At 38.9% G+C, this 19,582-nt stretch overlaps 1 protein-coding gene across 2 annotated transcripts in view; it reads right to left on the reverse strand.

The window, feature by feature from the left end:
- Positions 1 to 19,582, reverse strand: part of LRRC49 (leucine rich repeat containing 49) — a 155,654-nt gene that overhangs the window by 105,673 nt on the left and 30,399 nt on the right. The gene's annotated exons all lie outside the window — the stretch shown is intronic.

Below are 19,582 nucleotides of genomic sequence, written 5' to 3' on the forward strand. Positions count from 1 at the left end.
GTGAACCTCTCTGGGTGTCCCTCAATGTGGAGAAACTTTTCATCTTTAACCTAGATGTTTTATCATCGGTGCTGTATAGATGGAGCAGTCTTGAGGCTACTGTAAAAATAAAACTGAAAACCAGAAACAGGAGGCTTAAGTCCAAATCCTGAGAACATCAGAGAACTCCTGAATCCAGGGAACATTAATCGATAGGAGCTCATCAAACACCTCCATACCTACACTGAAACCAAGCACCACCCAAGGGCCAACAAGTTCCAGAGCAAGACATACCACACAAATTCTCCAGCAACACAGGAACACCCCTGAGCTTCAATATACAGGCAGCTCAAGTTACTCCAAAACCAGAGACATCTCATAACTCATTACTGGACACTTCACTGCACTCCAGAGAGAAGAAATCCAGCTCTACCCATCAGAACTCCAACACAAGCTTCCCTAACCAAGAAACCTTGACAAGCCACTGATACAACCCCACCCACAATGAGGAAACTCCATAATAAAGAGAACTCCACAAATTCCCAGAATACAGACAGGCCAGCCCAAACGCAGCAATATAACCAAGATGAAGAGACAGAGGAATACCCAGCAGGTAAAGGAACAGGAGAAATGACCACCAAACCAAACAAAAGAGGAAGAGATAGGGAATCTACCTGAGAAAGAATGCCGAATAATGATAGTGAAAATGATTCAAAATCTTGAAATCAAAATGGAATCACAGATAAATCGCCTGGAGACAAGGACTGAGAAGATGCAAGAAAGGTTTAACAAAGACCTAGATATATAATGAATAATGCAATAAATGAGATCAGAAACACTCTGGAGGCAACAAATAGTAGAATATCGGAGGCAGAAGATAGGATTAGTGAAATAGAAGACAGAATGGTAGAAATAAATGAATCAGAGAGGAAAAAAGAAAAATGAATGAAAAGAAATGAGGACAATCTCAGAGACCTCCAGGACAATATGAAATGCTCCAACATTCGAATTATAGGAGTCCCAGAAGAAGAAGACAAAAAGAAAGACCATGAGAAAATCCTTGAGGAGATAATAGTTGAAAACTTCCCTAAAATGGGGGCAGAAATAATCACCCAAGTCCAAGAAACCCAGAGAGTTCCAAACAGGATAAACCCAAGGTGAAACACCCCAAGACACATATTAATCAAATTAACAAAGATCAAACACAAAGAACAAATATTAAAAGCAGCAGGGGAAACAACAAATAACACACAAAGGGATTCCCATAAGGATAACTGCAGATTTTTCAAAAGAAACGCTTCAGGCCAGGAGGGAATGGCAAGACATACTTAAAGTGATGAAAGAAAATAACCTACAGCCCAGATTACTGTACCCAGCAAGGATCTCATTCAAATATGAAGGAGAAATCAAAAGCTTTCCAGACAAGCAAAAGCTGAGAGAATTCAGCACCACCAAACCAGCTCTCCAACAAATGCTAAAGGATATTCTCTAGACAGGAAACACAAAAAGGGCGTATAAACCCGAACCCAAAACAATAAAGTAAATGGCAACGGGATCATACTTATCAATAATTACCTTAAACGTAAATGGGTTGAATGTCCCAACCAAAAGGCAAAGACTGGCTGAATGGATACAAAAACAAGACTCCTATATATGCTGCCTACAAGAGACCCACCTCAAAACAAGGGACACATACGGACTGAAAGTGAAGGGCTGGAAAAAGATATTCCACGCAAACAGAGACCAAAAGAAAGCAGGAGTAGCAATACTCATATCCGATAAAATAGACTTTAAAACAAAGGCTGTGAAAAGAGACAAAGAAGGCCACTACATAATGATCAAAGGATCAATCCAAGAAGAAGATATAACAATTATAAATATATATGCACCCAACATAGGAGCACTGCAATATGTAAGGCAAATGCTAACAAGTATGAAAGGGGAAATCAACAATAACACAATAATAGTGGGAGACTTTAATACCCCACTCACACCTATGGACAGATCAACTAAACAGAAAATTAACAAAGAAACGCAAACTTTAAATGATACAATAGACCAGTTAGACCTAATTGATATCTATAGGACATTTCACCCCAAAACAATGAATTTCACCTTTTTCTCAAGTGCTCATGGAACCTTCTCCAGGATAGATCACATCCTGGGCCATAAATCTAACCTTGATAAATTCAAAAAAATTTAAATCATTCCAAGCATCTTTTCTGACCATAATGCATTAAGATTAGATCTCAATTACAGGAGAAAAACTACTAAAAATTCCAACATATGGAGGCTGAACAACACACTTCTGAATAACCAACAAATCACAGAAGAAATAAAAAAAGAAATCAAAATATGCATAGAAACAAATGAAAATGAAAACACAACAACCCCAAACCTGTGGGACACTATAAAAGCAGTGCAAGAGGAAAGTTCATAGCAATACAGGCATACCTCAAGAAACAAGAAAAAAGTCAAATAAATAACCTAACTCTACACCTAAAACAACCAGAAAAGGAAGAAATGGAGAACCCCAGAGTTAGTAGAAGGAAAGAAATCTTAAAAATTAGGGCAGAAATAAATGCAAAAGAAACAAAAGAGACCATAGCAAAATTCAACAAAGCCAAAAGTTGGTTCTTCGAAAGGATAAATAAAATTGACAAGCCATTAGCCAGACTCATCAAGAAACAAAGGGAGAAAAATCAAATCAATAAAATTAGAAATGAAATGGAGAGATCACAACAGACAACACAGAAATACAAAGGATCATGAGACTACTATCAGCAATTATATGCCAATAAAATGGACAACGTGGAAGAAATGGACAAATTCTTAGAAAAGTACAACTTTCCAAAACTGAACCAGGAAGAAATAGAAAATCTTAACAGACCCATCACAAGCACGGAAATTGAAACTATAATCAGAAATCTTCCAGCAAACAAAAGCCCAGGTCCAGACGGCTTCATAGCTGAATTCTACCAAAAATTTAGAGAAGAGCTAACACCTATCCTACTCAAACTATTCCAGAAAATTGCAGAGGAAGATAAACTTCCAAATGCATTCTATGAGGCCACCATCACCCTAATACCAAAACCTGACAAAGATGCCACAAAAAAAGAAAACTACAGGCCAATATCACTGATGAACATAGATGCAAAAATCCTTAACAAAATTCTAGCAATCAGAATCCAACAACACATTAAAAAGATCATACACCAGACCAAGTGGGCTTTATCCCAGGGATGCAAGGATTTTTCAATATCTGCAAATCAATCAATGTAATACACCACATTAACAAATTGAAAAATAAAAGCCATATGATTATCTCAATAGATGCAGAGAAGGCCTTTGACAAAATTCAACATCCATTTATGATAAAAACCCTCCAGAAAGCAGGAATAGAAGGAACATACCTCAACATAATAAAAGCTATATATGACAAACCCACAGCAAACATTATCCTCAGTGGTGAAAAATTGAAAGCATTTCCCCTAAAGTCAGGAACAAGACAAGGGTGCCCACTCTCACCGCTACTATTCAACATAGTTCTGGAAGTTTTGGCCACAGCAATCAGAGCAGAAAAAGAAATAAAAGGAATCCAAATTGGAAAAGAAGATGTAAAACTCTCACTGTTTGCAGATAACATGATCCTCCACATAGAAAACCCTAAAGACTCCACCAGAAAATTACTAGACCTAACTAATGAATATAGTAAAGTTGCAGGATATAAAGTCAACACACAGAAATCCCTTGCATTCCTATACACTAATAATGAGAAAGTAGAAAAAGAAATTAAGGAAACAATTCCATTCACCATTGCAATGAAAAGAATAAAATACTTAGGAATATACCTACCTAAAGAAACTAAAGACCTATACATAGAAATTATAAAAGACTGGTGCAAGAAATCAAAGAGGACACTAATAGATGGAGAAATATACCATGTTCATGGATTGGAAGAATCAATATAGTGAAAATGAGTATACTACTCAAAGCAATCTACAGATTCAATGCAATCCTTATCAAGCTACCAGAGGTATTTTTCACAGAACTAGAAGAAATAATTTCACAATTTGTATAGAAATACAAAAAACCTCAAATAGCCAAAGCAATCTTGAGAAAGAAGAATGGAATTGGAGGAATCAACCTGCCTGACTTCAGGCTCTACTACAAAGCCACAGTCATCAAGACAGCATGGTACTGGCACAAAGACAGAAATATAGTTCAGTGGAACAAAATAGAAAGCCCAGAGATAAATCCACACACCTATGGACACCTTATCTTCGACAAAGGAGACAAGAAAATATAATGGATTAAAGACAATCTCTTTAACAAGTGGTGCTGGGAAAACTGGTCAACCACTTGTAAAAGAATGAAACTAGATCACTTTCTAACACCGCACACAAAAATAAACTCAAAATGGATTAAAGATGTAAACTTAAGACCAGAAACTATAAAACTCCTGGAGGAGAGCATAGGCAAAACACTCTCTGACATACATCACAGCAGGATCCTCTATGATCCTCCTCCCAGAATACTGGAAATAAAAGCAAAAATAAACAAATGGGATCTAATTAAAATTAAAAGCTTCTGCACAACAAAGGAAACTATAAGCAAGGAGAAAAGACAGCCTTCTGAATGGGAGAAAATAATAGCAAATGAGGCAACTGACAAACAACTAATCTCAAAAATATACAAGCAACTTATGCAGCTCAAGTCGAGAAAAATAAATGATCCAATCAAAAAATGGGCCAAAGAACTAAATAGATATTTCTCCAAAGAAGATATACGGATGGCTAACAAACACATGAAAAGATGCTCAACATCACTCATTATCAGAGAAAGGCAAATCAAAACCACAGTGAGGTACCATTTCACACCAGCCAGAATGGCAGCGATCCAAAAGACTACAAGCAATAAATGCTGGAGAGGGTGTGGAGAAAAGGGAACCCTCTTGCACTGTTGGTGGGAATGCAGACTAGTACAGCCACTATGGAGAACAGTGTGGAGAGTCCTTAAAAAACTGCAAATAGAACTGCCTTATGACCCAGCAAGCCCACTGCTGGGCATACACACTCAGGAAACCAGAATTGAAAAAGACATGTGTACCCCAATGTTCATCGCAGCACTGTTTATAATAGCCAGGACATGGAAACAACCTAGATGTCCATCAGCAGATGAATGGATAAGAAAGCTGTGGTATATATACACAATGGAGTATTATTCAGCCATTGAAAAGAATACATTTGAATCAGTTCTAATGAGGTGGATGAAACTGGAGTCTATTATACAGAGTGAAGTAAGCCAGAAAGAAAAACACCAATACAGTATACTAACACACATATATATGGAATTTAGAAAGATGGTAATGATAACCCTGTATGTGAGACAGCAAAAGAGACACAGATGTATATAACGGACTTTTAGACTCTGTGGGAGAGGGAGAGGGTAGGATGATTTGGGAGAATGGCATTGAAACATGTATACTATCAGGTAAGAAATGAATCACCAGTCTATGGTCGATACAGGATACAGGAGGCTTGGGGCTAGTGCACAGGGATGGTCCAGAGAGATGATATGGGGTGGGAAGTGGGAGGGGGGTTCAGGATTGGGAACTCATGTACACCCGTGGCTGATTCATGTCAATGTATGGCAAAACCAATACAGTATTGTAAAGCAAAATAAAGTAAAAAAAAAAAAAAAAAAAAAAGTGGATCACAGACCTAAAATGAAAGGTAAAAGTATAAGCCTTCTGGGAGATAAGAGAGGAGAACATATTTATGATATCTGGATAAGCAAAGACTTCCCAGACAAGACAAAAAAAGACACTAATGATAAAAAGAAAACAAATTGATTAAACTGTATGTCACCAGACTTAAAGTTTCTACAAGTTGAAAATATTGTTAAGAAAGCAAAAAAGGAAGCCATGCAGAAAATGCATTCAATATATAAATGAAATAAAGGGCTAAATCTAGAATGAAGATCTACCATACTCACTGATAAAAAGATAACATTTTTTTTTAATGGGCAAAAGACATGAACTGATACTTCACAAAAGGTTATACCAGAATAGCCAATAGGTACCTATTGTCCATGAGTCACTAACTGCAAGTAAAACTACAGTGAGAATGTAATACAGCTTTGTCAAGTGCAGTTATCTTCCTTTTAAGTATTTGACTGTTAGTTAGAAAAATCATGTGGAGTTACAGTCATTCCTCCAATGAAAAGCATATTTCACTAATATTAAACTTGCTTTTGCTATTCTATTTCCATGTTTTTTGGAATAATGTTTGATTTCAATTCCAAATTATGCTATAAAATTTTAAAATACATTTTGCAGAGTAATTAAACTCCACATATATAATACCAACAACTGAACTGATAATAATATAAACAGTTATCAAAGTCAAATTCCCTGGTGGTTCTCAGTTCTTTGGCTAGATCCCCAGGTTGGGAAACCTGTTGTAGACCCTAGAACTTTTGCAACAGTATGGGAACTTCTTTGTCTATAACTGTTCTCAAGTTTGTGGGTCACCTGCTCGGCAGCTCTATACTGGAGCTAATGGTGGCCTCCTCAAAGCTAGTGGAGGTGATGGAATCCAGTTGAGCTATTTCAAATCCTAAAAGATGATGCTGTGAAAGTACTGCACTCAACATGCCAGCAAACTTGGAAAACTCATCAGTGGCCACAGGACTGGAAAAGGTCAGTTTTCATTCCAATCCCAAGGAAAGGCAATGCCAAAGAATGTTCAAACTACCACACAATTGCCCTCATTTCACATGCTAGCAAAGTAATGCTCAATATTCTCCAAGCTAGGCTTCAACAGTACATGAACCAAAAACTTCCAGACGTTCAAGCTGGATTTAGAAAAGGCAGAGGAACCAGAGATCAAATCGCCAACATCTGTTGGATCATCGAAAAAGCCAGAGAATTTAGACAAACATCTACTTCCACTTCATTGACTATGCTCAAGCCTTTGACTGTGTGGATCACAACAAACTGTGGAAAATTCTTCAAGAGATGGGAATACCAGACCACCAGACCTGCCTCCTGAGAAATCTGTATGCAGGTCAAGAAGCAACAGTTAGAACTGGACATGGAACAATAGACTGGTTCCAAATTGGGAAAGGAGTACATGAACGCTGTGTATTGTCACCCTGCTTATCTAACTTATAGGCACAGTCCATCATGCGAAATGCCAGGCCAGACAAAGCACAAGCTGGAATCAAGATTGCCAGGAGAAATATCAATAACCTCAGATATGCAGATGACACCACCCTTATGACAGAAAGCAAAGAGTAACTAAAGAGCCTCTTGATGAACGTGAAAGAGAAGAGTGAAAAAATTTGGATTTAGAAAAGGCAGAGGAACCAGAGATCAAATTGTCAACATCCACTGGATCATCAAAAAAGAAAGAGAGTTCCCAAAAAACATCTACTTCTGCTTTATTCACTACACTAAAGCCTTTGTGTGGATCACAGCAAACTGTGGAAAATTCTTAAAGGGAACACCAGACCACCTGACCTGCCTCCTGAGAAATCTGTATGCAGGTCAAGAAGCAACAGTTAGAACTGGACATGGAACAATAGACTGGTTCCAAATTGAGAAAGGAGTACGTCAAGGCTGCATATTGTCACCCTGCTTATTTAACTTATATGCAGAGTACATCATGAGAAACGCTGGGCTAGATGAAGCACAAGCTGAAATTAAGATTGCTGGGAGAAATATCAATAACCTCATATGCAGATGACACCACCCTTATGGGAGAAACTGGAGAACTAAAGAGCTTCTTGATGAAAGTGAAAGAAGAGAGGGAAAACGTTGGCTTAAAACTCAACATTCAGAAAACTAAGATCATGGCATCTGGTCCCACCACTTCATGGCAAATAGGTGAGGAAACAGTGGAAACAGTGTCAGACTTAATTTTGGGGGGGCCCAAAATCACTGCAGATGGTGATTGTACCCTTGAAATTAAAAGACACTTGCTCCTTGGAAGAAAAGTTATGACATAGACAGCATATGAAAAAGCAGAGACATTACTTTGCCAACAAAAGTCTGTTTAGTCAAGGCTACGGTTTTTCCAGTAGTCATGTACAGATGTGAGAGTTGGTAAAAAGAAAGCTGAGCTCAGAAGAATTGATGCTTTCGAACTGTCGTGTTGGAAAAGACTCTTGAGAGTCCCTTGGACTGCATGGAGATCCAACCAGTCCATCCTAAAGGAAGTAAGTCCTGAATATTCATTGGAAGAACTGATGCTGAAGCTGCAACTCCAATACTTTGGCCATCTGATGTGAAGAACTTATTTATTGGAAAAAACCCTGATGCTGGGAATGATTGAAGGCGGAAGAAGAAGGGGATGACAGAGGATGAGATGGCTGGATGGCATCACTGACTCAATGGACATGAGTTGGAGTAAACTCCAGGAGTTGGTGATGGACAGGGAGGCCTGGCACGCTGTAGTCCATGAGGTCACAGAATTGGGCATGACTGAGAGACTGAGGTGAACTGAACTGATGTAGACTGTAACATATATTCAGATTTCAGATTTGCTGAAATATAGAAAAATACATGCCTCAAATTGGTCAAATATAGTAGTTCCATATCTATATAGATCATAGTGAGTCTGAAAGACTTCAAGAAGTGATCTTAAACAGAGAAAGTAAAAGACTACCAACAAAAAGTGATTGATGACAGTTTAATTACAATAATAGAAAACTGAAGACAAGGGAATATGTGCTTCAAAACATCCAGGAGAAAAACAACTGTCAACCAAATCCAGAAATCAGTCATGAGTAAAAGCAAAATAAACAAGTTACTAAACAAAAACTGAGAAAGCTTACTCCCACCATAGCCATCTTAAAGGAACTTTATCTAAGTTATATAGTTTGGGAAGAGTGGTAAAGCCAAACAAGTATGTTGCTGAATCCAAATAAACACTGACTAAAAACACAGCAATTAAAATATATAAATTGGATGGTTAAAAAAAAAAGGAAATACTACGCAACAAAAGCATACAAAATGAGAGAGGTTTACTGGATTAAATGATTCTAAGGTTCTTTTTCGAGAAGAAGGTAGGGACGTGTACTTGACTATAATTTAAGTCAACTGTGTATTTTAAAATGCAGTAGTAATCATTAATGTGAAGAAGAACAGAGAAAACTCCATCAACTGGAAATCAGACACAAGAAAAAAATAGAAAGCTTGAAATAATATCAAATTGATGAATGGAAATGTATGTAATCAAAATTAGTATAATAGACAAACATCTGATCAGAAGACAGATTCTCAGATTATACATTTAAAAATAAATTGTGCATATGACCTACGCATATGTGCACATTTAATTTGCTAAAAGAAGATACTGCCAAGGGGAGAGGGAAAGACAAAAAGAATTTACTTTTCAAGAAAATGTGCTGGGACAACTGGTAATCCATATGAGAAAAAAAATGAAATTGGATTTCAGTGGCACATCACAAGCAAAAATCAATGCCAAATAGATGAAACACCTCCATGTGAAGAACAACTTTAAAACTCTTGCTAGACAACATAGAAAAATATCTTTATGTCTTCAGCCTATAAAAAAGCATTTTTCAAACAAAAAGAAGAAACAATAAAGGAAACTTTTGATTTTTACATCTGTTTCTCAAAGACAGCAGAAACAAAGGAAATCCTACTGATCAATAGGAAAAAGAAAAAGACGTTAAAACAGTGGGCAAAGGATAAGGCTATCTGCAGAACAAGCAATATCAATATCAAAAATGGAAAAAAGATGATAGGTATGCAATCCCACTAGAAATTCAAATTCAAATCTCAAGATAATACAATTTCATAGTTACAAGACTGGCAAAAATTAGAAGGTCAACATCTGACAACATCAAGTGTCAATAAAGTAGTGAAGTTAAACTCTCAGGGAATGCTGATGGAAATGTAATTTGGTACAACCACTTTGGGGAAAATGTGGCAGTAACTAATTGAGTAAAATGATGTGCACAGTCCTGGCACCAAGCTGTGCTTCTCCCAAGTCACCATTTAGCATTATTTTTCAAAGACAGATTACAACCAGTTTTTCATTAGTCAAGAAATCAATTCAGGGATGTCACAGGTGGCTCAGTGGTAAAGAATTCTCTTGCAATGTAGGAGATGCAGGAGACATGGGTTCTATCCCTGTATTGGGAAGATCCCCTGGAGAAGGAAACAGCAACCCACTCCAGTATTCTTGCCTGGGAAATCCCATGGGCAGAGAAGCCTAGTGGGCTACAGTTCATGGGATCGCAAAGAGTCAGATACGACTGAGCATGCATGCACTATGTAAATTTTATATATTAACACAGACTACGGCAAAAACTGTCTGAAAGCCACTGTCCAAGGGAAACTGTTATAATTATCCACAAAAAGATACATACAAAAATATTATTTCTTAACAATAAAAATTAGAAATATTATTCAAAAACAGAAGAATAAATATTTAATCATAATCATACAGTCGGATGCTATATAACAATGAAAATTAGTGAACTGGAGTGATAGGTATCAACACATATAAATCTCAAAGCATAATAAAAGTAACTCACAGAAGATATGTACTGTTTGATAAAACCATTTACAGAAGACTTAAAAGCATGCAAAATAATTACTTCATTATTTAGGGATATATATGGGATTGTTTGGGAATATATACAGGAAACAGAAACAGACATGCATAGAAATAAACACCAAATTCATAATTGTGGTTATGTCTGCAAAGGAGGGAGGGAATGTGTTGGGGGAGGGCTACAGAGTAGGTCTCAACTATATTTAAAAGGCTTTTATTTAAATTCATTGGTTGACACACAAATGTTGGTAATCTTATTTCCTATTCTTTGGGAATGTTTGAAATGTTTCATAGTTCTTTGAAAGGGAAAGATATACAAATCAAAAAGATATTTGCTTAGAAACTTATAAAATTTCCATGAAAAAGATCAGAGAATTGAATACAACTACACTGTATTAAATAATCATAAGGGATTTGATTTAGGTCATACTTGAATGGTCTAGTGGTTTTCCCTACTTTCTTCAATTTCAGTCTGAATTTGGCAATAAGGAGCTCATGTGAGCCACAGTCAGCTCCCGGTCTTGTTTTTGCTGACTGCATAGAGCTTCTCCATCTTTGGCTGCAAAGAATATAATCAATCTGATTTCGGTATTGACCACCTGGTGATGTCCATGTGCAGAGTCTTCTCTTGTGTTGTTGGAAGAGGGTGTTTGCTATGACCAGTGCATTCTCTTCGCAAAATTCTATTGGCCTTTGCCCTGCTTCATTCTGTATTCCAAGGCCAAATTTGCCCGTTACTCCAGGTGTTTCTTGACTTCCTACTTTTGCATTCCAGTCCCCTATAATGAAAAGGACATCTTTTGGGGTGTGAGTTCTAAAAGGTCTTGTAGGTCTTCATAGAACCATTCAACTTCAGTTTCTTCAGCATTACTGGTTGAGGCATAGACTTGGATTACCATGATATTGAATGGTTTGCTTTGGAAACGAACAGAGATCATTCTGTCGTTTTTTAGACTGCATCCAAGTACTGCATTTCAGACTCTTTTGTTGACCATGATGGCTACTCCATTTCTTCTAAGGAATTCGTGCCCTCAGTAGTAGATACAAGGCCATATGAGTTAAATTCACCCATTCCAGTTCATTTTAGTTTGCTGATTCCTAAAATGTCGACGTTCACCCTTGCCAGCTCCTGTTTGACCACTTCCAATTTGCCTTGATAAATGAACCTAATATTCCAAGTTCCTATGCAATATTGCTCTTTACAGCATTGGACCTTGCTTCTATCACCAGTCACATCCACAACTGGGTATTGTTTTTGCTTTGGCTCTATCCCTTCATTCTTTCTGGAGTTATTTCTGCACTGATCTCCAGTAGCATATTGGGAACCTACTGACCTGGGGAGTTCTTTCAGTATTCTATCATTTTGCCTTTTCATATTGTTCATGTTGAGCTATTTCAAAACCTGAAAGATGGTGCTGTGAAAGTGCTGCACTCAATATGCCAGGAAATTTGGAAAACTCAGCAGTGGCCACAGGACTGGAAAAGGTCAGTTTTCATTCCAGTCCCAAAGAAAGGCAATGCCAAAGAATGCTCAGACTACCACACAATTGCACGCATCTCACACGCTGGTAAAGTAATGCTCAAAATTCTCCAAGCCAATCTTCAGCAATATGTGAACCATGAACTTCCAGATGTTCAAGCTGGTTTTAGATAAGGCAGAGGAACCAGAGATCAAGTTGCCAACATCCAATGGATCATCAAAAAAGCAAGAGAGTTCCAGAAAAACATCTATTTCTGCTTTATTGGCTATGCCAAACCCTTTGACGGTGTGGATCAGAATAAACTGTGGAAAATTCTGAAAGACATGGGAATACCAGGTGGTCTACCTGACCTGCCTCTTGAGAAACCTACATGCAGGTCAGGAAGCAACAGTTAGAACTGGACACAGAACAACAGACTGGTTCCAAATAGGAAAAGGAGTACGTCAAGGCTGTATATTGTCACCCTGCTTATTTAACTTATATGCAGAGTACATCATGAGAAATGCTGGGCTGGAAGAAGAATGAACTGGAATTAAGATTGCCGGGAGAAATATCAATAACCTCAGATATGCAGATGACACTACCCTTAGGGCAGAAAGTGAAGAGAAACTCCAAAAGCGAAAAAGTTGGCTTAAAGCTCAACATTCAGAAAACTAACATCATGGCATCTGGTTCCATCACTTCATGGGAAATAGATGGGGAAACAGTGGAAACAGTGTCAGACTTTATTTTTCTGGGCTCCAAAATCACTGCAGATGGTGACTGTGGCCATGAAATTAAAAGATGCTTACTCCTTGGAAGAAAAGTTTTGACCAATCTATATAGCATATTGAAAAGCAGAGACATTACTTTGCTAATGAAGGTCCGTCTAGCCAAGGCTATGGTTTTTCCTGTGGTCATGTATGGATGTGAGAGTTGGACTGTGAAGAAAGCTGAGCGCCGAAGAATTGATGCTTTTGAACTGTGGTGTTGGAGAAGACTCTTGAGAGTCCCTTGGACTGCAAGGAGATCCAACCAGTCCATTCTGAAGGAGATCAGTCCTGGGTATTCATTGGAAGGAATGATGCTAAAGCTGAAACTCCAGTACTTTGGCCACCTGATGTGAAGAGTTGACTCATTGGAAAAGACCCTGATGCTGGGAGGGATTGGGGGCAGGAGGAAAAGGGGACAACATAGGATGAGATGGCTGGATGGCATCACCGACTCGATGGACAGTAGTCTGAGTGAACTCCGGGAGTTGGTGATGGACAGGGAAGCCTGGGGTGCTGCGATTCATGGGGTCTCAAAGAGTCGGACACGACTGAGCGACTGAACTGACCTGAGCTGACACTGTATTATATAGTCATTGGTTTTTTATTGTATTAAATTCCCTTTTACACTGAAATTATCAGTAAAGACAGTTTCTGATAACATGGTAAAGTAGGTGATGCATTTATTTCATCTCCTTCCCAAGATTCAATGGGTGAAACAAACAAAATAAAGAAAATGAGCAATTCCACAGAAAATGTTAAAAAAAAAAGTTAGTAATAGAGCAACACTTTTGATGAAATTTCAGGAAGCTGAAAAGCAGATGGATGTTATTGGAGATAATCTTGAACAATGAAAACTGCAGCTCAGAACTGGCCGGAGAGATGCTGCACTGCAAACGTGGCAATTCTCTCCATGAGAATGCCAACTACCACTCTCAGAGTCAGCACAAACAAAACACAGGCATGCACTACAAATAGCTATGACTAATCAAGTAGATGTATAATTAAAGATGTGTCTACTAAACAGCTATTCCTGGAACACCAACAAACCTACTGCCCTCCAAGCCCACTCCCACTCCTGCCATGCACACACACAATCATGTACAGAGCAGCTCTCTGAAGAAATCCTCAGCTAGAGCCTCAGGATCTGTTTCTAACAAAACAGAGACTTAAGGAAGGATGGAGATCATGGGTGTTTTATCTATCAGTTCAGTCAGTCAGATCAGTCACTCATTCATGTCCGAATCTTTGCAACCCCATGAATTGCAGCACGCCAGGCCTCCCTGTCTATCACCAACTCCTGGAGTTCACTCAAACTCACGTCCATCGAGTCGGTGATGCCATCCAGCCATTTCATTCTCTGTCAACCCCTTCTCCTACCACCAATCCCTCCTAGCATCAGAGTCTTTTTCCAGTGAGTCAACTCTTCACGTGAGGTGGTCAAGAATTGGAGTTTCAGTTTTAGTATCAGTCCTTCCAATGAACACCCAGGACTGATCTCCTTTAGGATGGACTGGTAGGATCTCCTTGCAGTCCAAGGAACTCTCAAGAGTCTTCTCCAACACCACAGTTCAAAAGCATCAATTCTTTGGCACTCAGCTTTCTTCACAGTCCAACTCTCACATCCATACATGACCACAGGAAAAACCATAGCCTTGACTAGATGGACCTTTGTTGGCAAAGTAATGTCTCTGCTTTTCAATATACTATCTAGGTTGGTTATAACTTTAATTCCAAGGAGTAAGCGTCTTTTAATTTCAGGGCTACAATCATCATCTGCAGTATTTTTGGAGCCCCCCCAAAAAAAGTCTGACACTGTTTCCACTGTTTCTCCACCTGTTTGCCATGAAGTGATGGGACCAGGTGCCATCCATGATCTTAGTTTTCTGAATGTTGAGCTTTAAGCCAACTTTTTCACTCTCCTCTTTCACTTTCATCAAGAGGCTCTTTATTTCTTCACTTTCTGCCATAAGGGTGGTGTCATCTGCATATCTGAGGTTATTGATATTTCTCCCGGCAATCTTGATTCCAGCTTGTGCTTCTTCCCGCCCAGCGTTTCTCATGATGTACTCTGCATATAAGTTAAATAAGCAGGGTGACAATATACAGCCTTGACGTACTCCTTTTCCTATTTGGAACCAGTCTGCTGTTCCATGTCCAGTTCTAACTGTTGCTTCCTGACCTGCATATAGGTTTCTCAAGAGGCAGGTCACGTGGTCTGGTATTCCCATCTCTTCCAGAATTTTCCACAGTTTACTGTGATCCACACAGTCAAAGGCTTTGGCATAGTCAATAAAGCAGAAATAGGTGTTTTTCTGGAACTCTCTTTCTTTTTCGATGATCCATTGGATGTTGGCAATTTGATCTCTGGTTCCTCTGCCTTTTCTAAAACCAGCTTGAACATCTGGAAGTTCATGGTTCACATATTGCTGAACCCTAGCTTGGAGAATTTTGAGCATTACTTTACTAGCGTGTGAGATGAGTGCAACTGTGTGGTAGTCTGAGCATTCTTTGGCATTGCCTTTCTTTGGGATTGGAATGAAAACTGACCTTTTCCAGTCCTGTGGCCACTGCTGAGTTTTCCAAATTTCCTGGCATATTGAGTGCAGTACTTTCATAGCATCATCTTTCAGGATTTGAAATAGCTCAGCCAGAATTCTATCCCTTCTACTATCTTTGTTCATAGTGATGCTTTCTAAGACCCACCTTACTTCACATTCCAGGATGTTTGGCTCTAAGTGAGTTATCACACCATCGTGATTATCTGGGTTGTGAAGCTCTTTTTTGTACAGTTCTTCTGTGTATTCTTGCCACCTCTTATTAATATCTTCTGCTTCTGTTAGGTCCATAGCATTTCTGTCCTTTATCGAGCCCATCTTTGCATGAAATGTTCCCTTGGTGTCTCTAATTTTCTTGAAGAGATCTCTAGTCTTTCCCATTTTGTTGTTTTCCTCTATTTCTTTGCATTGATCACAGAAGAAGGCTTTCTTATCTCTCCTTGCTAGTCTTTGGAACTCTGCATTCAGATGCTTATATCTTTCCTTTTCTCCTTTGCTTTTCACTTCTCTTCTTTTCACAGCTATTTGTAAGGCCTCCTCAGACAGCCATTTTGGTTTTTGCAATTCTTTTCCATAGGGATGGTCTTGATCCCTGTCTCCTGTACAATGTCATGAACCTCCATCCATAGTTCATCAGGCACTCTGTCTATCAGATCTAGTCCCTTAAATCTATTTCTCACTTCCACTGTATAATCATAAGGGATTTGATTTAGGTCATACTTGAATGGTCTAGTGGTTTTCCCTACTTTCTTCAATTTCAGTCTGAATTTGGCAATAAGGAGCTCATGATCTGAGCCACAGTCAGCTCCTGGTCTTGTTTTTGCTGACTGCATAGAGCTTCTCCATCTTTGGCTGCAAAGAATATAATCAATCTGATTTCGGTGTTGACCGTCCGGTGATGTCCACGTGCAGAGTCTTCTCTTGTGTTGTTGGAAGAGGGTGTTTGCTATGACCAGTGCATTCTCTTGGCAAAATTCTATTAGCCTTTGCCCTGCTTCATTTCGTATTCCAAGGACAATTTTGCCTGTTACCCCAGGTGTTTCTTGACTTCCTACTTTTGCATTCCAGTCCCCTAGAATGAAAAGGTCATTTTTGGGGGGTGTTAGTTCTAAAAGGTCTTGTAGGTCTTCATAGAACCATTCAACTTCAGCTTCTTCAGCATTACTGGTTGGGGCATAGGCTTGGATTACTGTGATGTTGAATGGTTTGCTTTGGAAACGAACAGAGATCATTCTGTCATTTCTGAGACTGCATCCAAGTACTGCTTTTCGAACTCTTTTGTTGACCATGATGGCTACTTCATTTCTTCTAAGGGATTCCTGCCCGCAGTAGTAGATACAATGGTCATCTGAGTTAAATTCACCCATTCCAGTCCATTTTAGTTCACTGATTCCTAGAATGTCAACATTCACTCTTGCCATCTCCTGTTTGATCACTTCCAATTTGCCTTGATTCATGGACCTGACATTCCAGGTTCCTATGCAATATTGCTCTTTACAGCATCGGACCTTGCTTCTATCACCAGTCACATCCACAACTGGGTATTGTTTTTGCTTTGCCTCCATCCCTTCATTCTTTCTGGAGTTATTTCTCCACTGATCTCCAGTAGCATATTGAGCATCTACCAACCCAGGGAGTTTCCCTTTCAGTATCCTATCATTTTGCCTTTTCATACTTTTTATGGGGTTCTCAAGGCAAGAATACTGAAATGGTTTGCCACTCCCTTCTCCAGTGGAGAAGACAGAATGTGGTCCACTGGAGAAGGGAATGGAAACAACTTCAGTATTTTTGCCTTGAGAACCCCACAAACAGTTTTATCTATGGAGATGTTTAATAACCGTCACAGCAGAACCAGAAGGGGAAGAGGAATGGCAATTTCAGCTGGCACAAAAGATACTGAGGTCCTTCTTATTCCTCCTCCCTGCCCTCACAAAGTAGTTTTTCTTATTTTGATAGTTACACAGTGAGCCTGCCTGTCATCCACTCACTCTAAGGGGAAGTCTGCCAATGTGTGGGAATCAGCAACTTACACAAATCTAGTGATCATTCTAGGGAGAGACTTATGGTTAAAAAGACCTATTCAGCTGTAGAGGAGAGTCAGCCATGCCTTAACATGGTCCTTCATTTAAGAATTACCAGTCACTGCGGAAAATGAAAACCATGAGAAAAAACAAAGCAAAAAAAAATAATGTGATAACTGACCCTGGAGAAAAGAAGAGGTAGTTTAAAAAAAAGAGAGAGGGGGAAAAAAACAGGAATCCTCAGATTTAAAGTCTCTTGGGCCTTCAGGAAAAGGATGCTTCAGAAAAGAAATAGAGTTGGAAAAGTTTATTTATTCTTACACATACACTCACAGTATCCAGTAAATTAATACACATGATGCTTATACCATATACATAATACTTAAACCTTTTTCACTTTTAGAAATTAAAACAATTTCCTTTTCCATAAGATGCTCACTGCTGCCTAATCTATAACAGTAATGATTAGGTACTCAGTGGGAAATTCATTAAGCAATTTCCTGGATGTGTATTACACATTTTCCAACTGAAGGACAAATTGTAGACAGAAATATGCTAAGGCCAGCAGATTTCTGTACCCCACACTACTGAAGTCTTTGGATTCTTACCACACCCAATGTCCTGAGGACGGATTAAGTTCAGCCTGAACAGTTCCTCCAGACAGCAATGTAACAGATTAACTCAATATGGATGTCTCTTAAAATAAACAAGCCATTTCCAATATTTAAATCCAATCTGGGGAAAGGTTGGCAGAATTTAAAGGTTCTGGAATAAATCTATGTCTTAGAAAAGGTTTTGTAATTATCCCAGCCTCCTAGAAAATGTAAGCATTACTTGGCTCAGATTTTCTGGAGAAACTTCAAAATGAAACCAATCTGTCCAGTGAGGCCTAGAGACACGGTATCAACTGTCGTCCAACTTTTGCAAGTGTACCACTTAAGTTTATGTAATTATTTACTAAGGAACTCGATGGGCTTACTTACTTACTAATGGGCTTCCCTCATAGCTCAGTTGGTAAAGAATCTGCCTGCAATGCAGGAGACCTGGGTTTGATCCCTGGGTTGGGAAGATTCCCTGCAGAAGGAAATGGCAACCCACTCTAGTATTCTTGCCTGGAGAATCCCATGGACAGAGGAGACCGGCAGGCTACAGTCCATGGGGTTGCAAAAGTCGGACACAACTTAGTGACTAAACCAACCAACCAAGGAACTCACTGTCTTCTTGAAAAAGTTAAGAATCAGATTGTGCCTTTAAGAGTGCTTAAGTGATATCCAGAGAAAACCTAATGCAGTTTCTCTGTTGCATAAAAACAAAGGAAACTTGTTTAAAAACAAATAGTGTTTTTATAAAGCCTTAGATGTCTTCTTGGCCTGTATCATTTCATATAACTGAAAGTCTTATTCCTAGAGCTCCTCACCTATGCGACTTCAACATACCTGAGCATGAAGCAGTTATTTAGCTGCTAAACATGAGTAAAACTATAAATCTAATGAAGTTCATCCTCAGAGTTTCAGAGTAGCCTCATGATGCCAGCTCTTTTCATCCTGCTCACATGCCAGCTTTCTATCATATTTATATCTTTTTTTCAGAGTCAGCAAACCAAAAAGGACTGCAGAGATGATCTAACCCAATATCCTCATTTTAGAGAAAAGTAAACTGAAGCTCACAGGTGAGTGACTTACCCAAGGTCACACAGCTATCTTCCCTATAGCTCAGATGGTAAAGAATCTGCCTGCAATGCAGGAGAACCAGGTTTGATTCCTGGGTCAGGAAGATCCTCTAGAGAAGGGATTAGCAATTCACTCCAGTATTCCTGCCTGGAGAATCCCATGGACAGAGGAGCCTGGCAGTCTACAGGACGCGGGGTGGCAAAGAGTTGGACACAACTGAGCAACTAACACTACACCACTACACAATTAGTGAGAGATGAAGCAGACCAGCGCCTGGCTTCTGATGTCCTATGCAGCAGTGTTTTTTCCTCCATACAAAGCTGTCTTTGAAAAACTGCAAAGAATATGATATTTATGTGTCTTCAAAGCCCTCAATATCTCCTCACTGTGTCTTTTTCCTCTCTGTGCAACAATCTGCCAACTTTCAGTCACCAATAACCATCTTTCTTATTAATTCTATTTCTATAATAACACAGGAAAGGATTCAAAATTCATTTATCCCTAGTTGATTCATTTACTGATAACACTCCTG

Source organism: Capricornis sumatraensis, chromosome 2 (assembly GCF_032405125.1).
Source record: "Capricornis sumatraensis isolate serow.1 chromosome 2, serow.2, whole genome shotgun sequence".
Taxonomy (NCBI): Eukaryota; Metazoa; Chordata; class Mammalia; order Artiodactyla; family Bovidae; genus Capricornis; species Capricornis sumatraensis.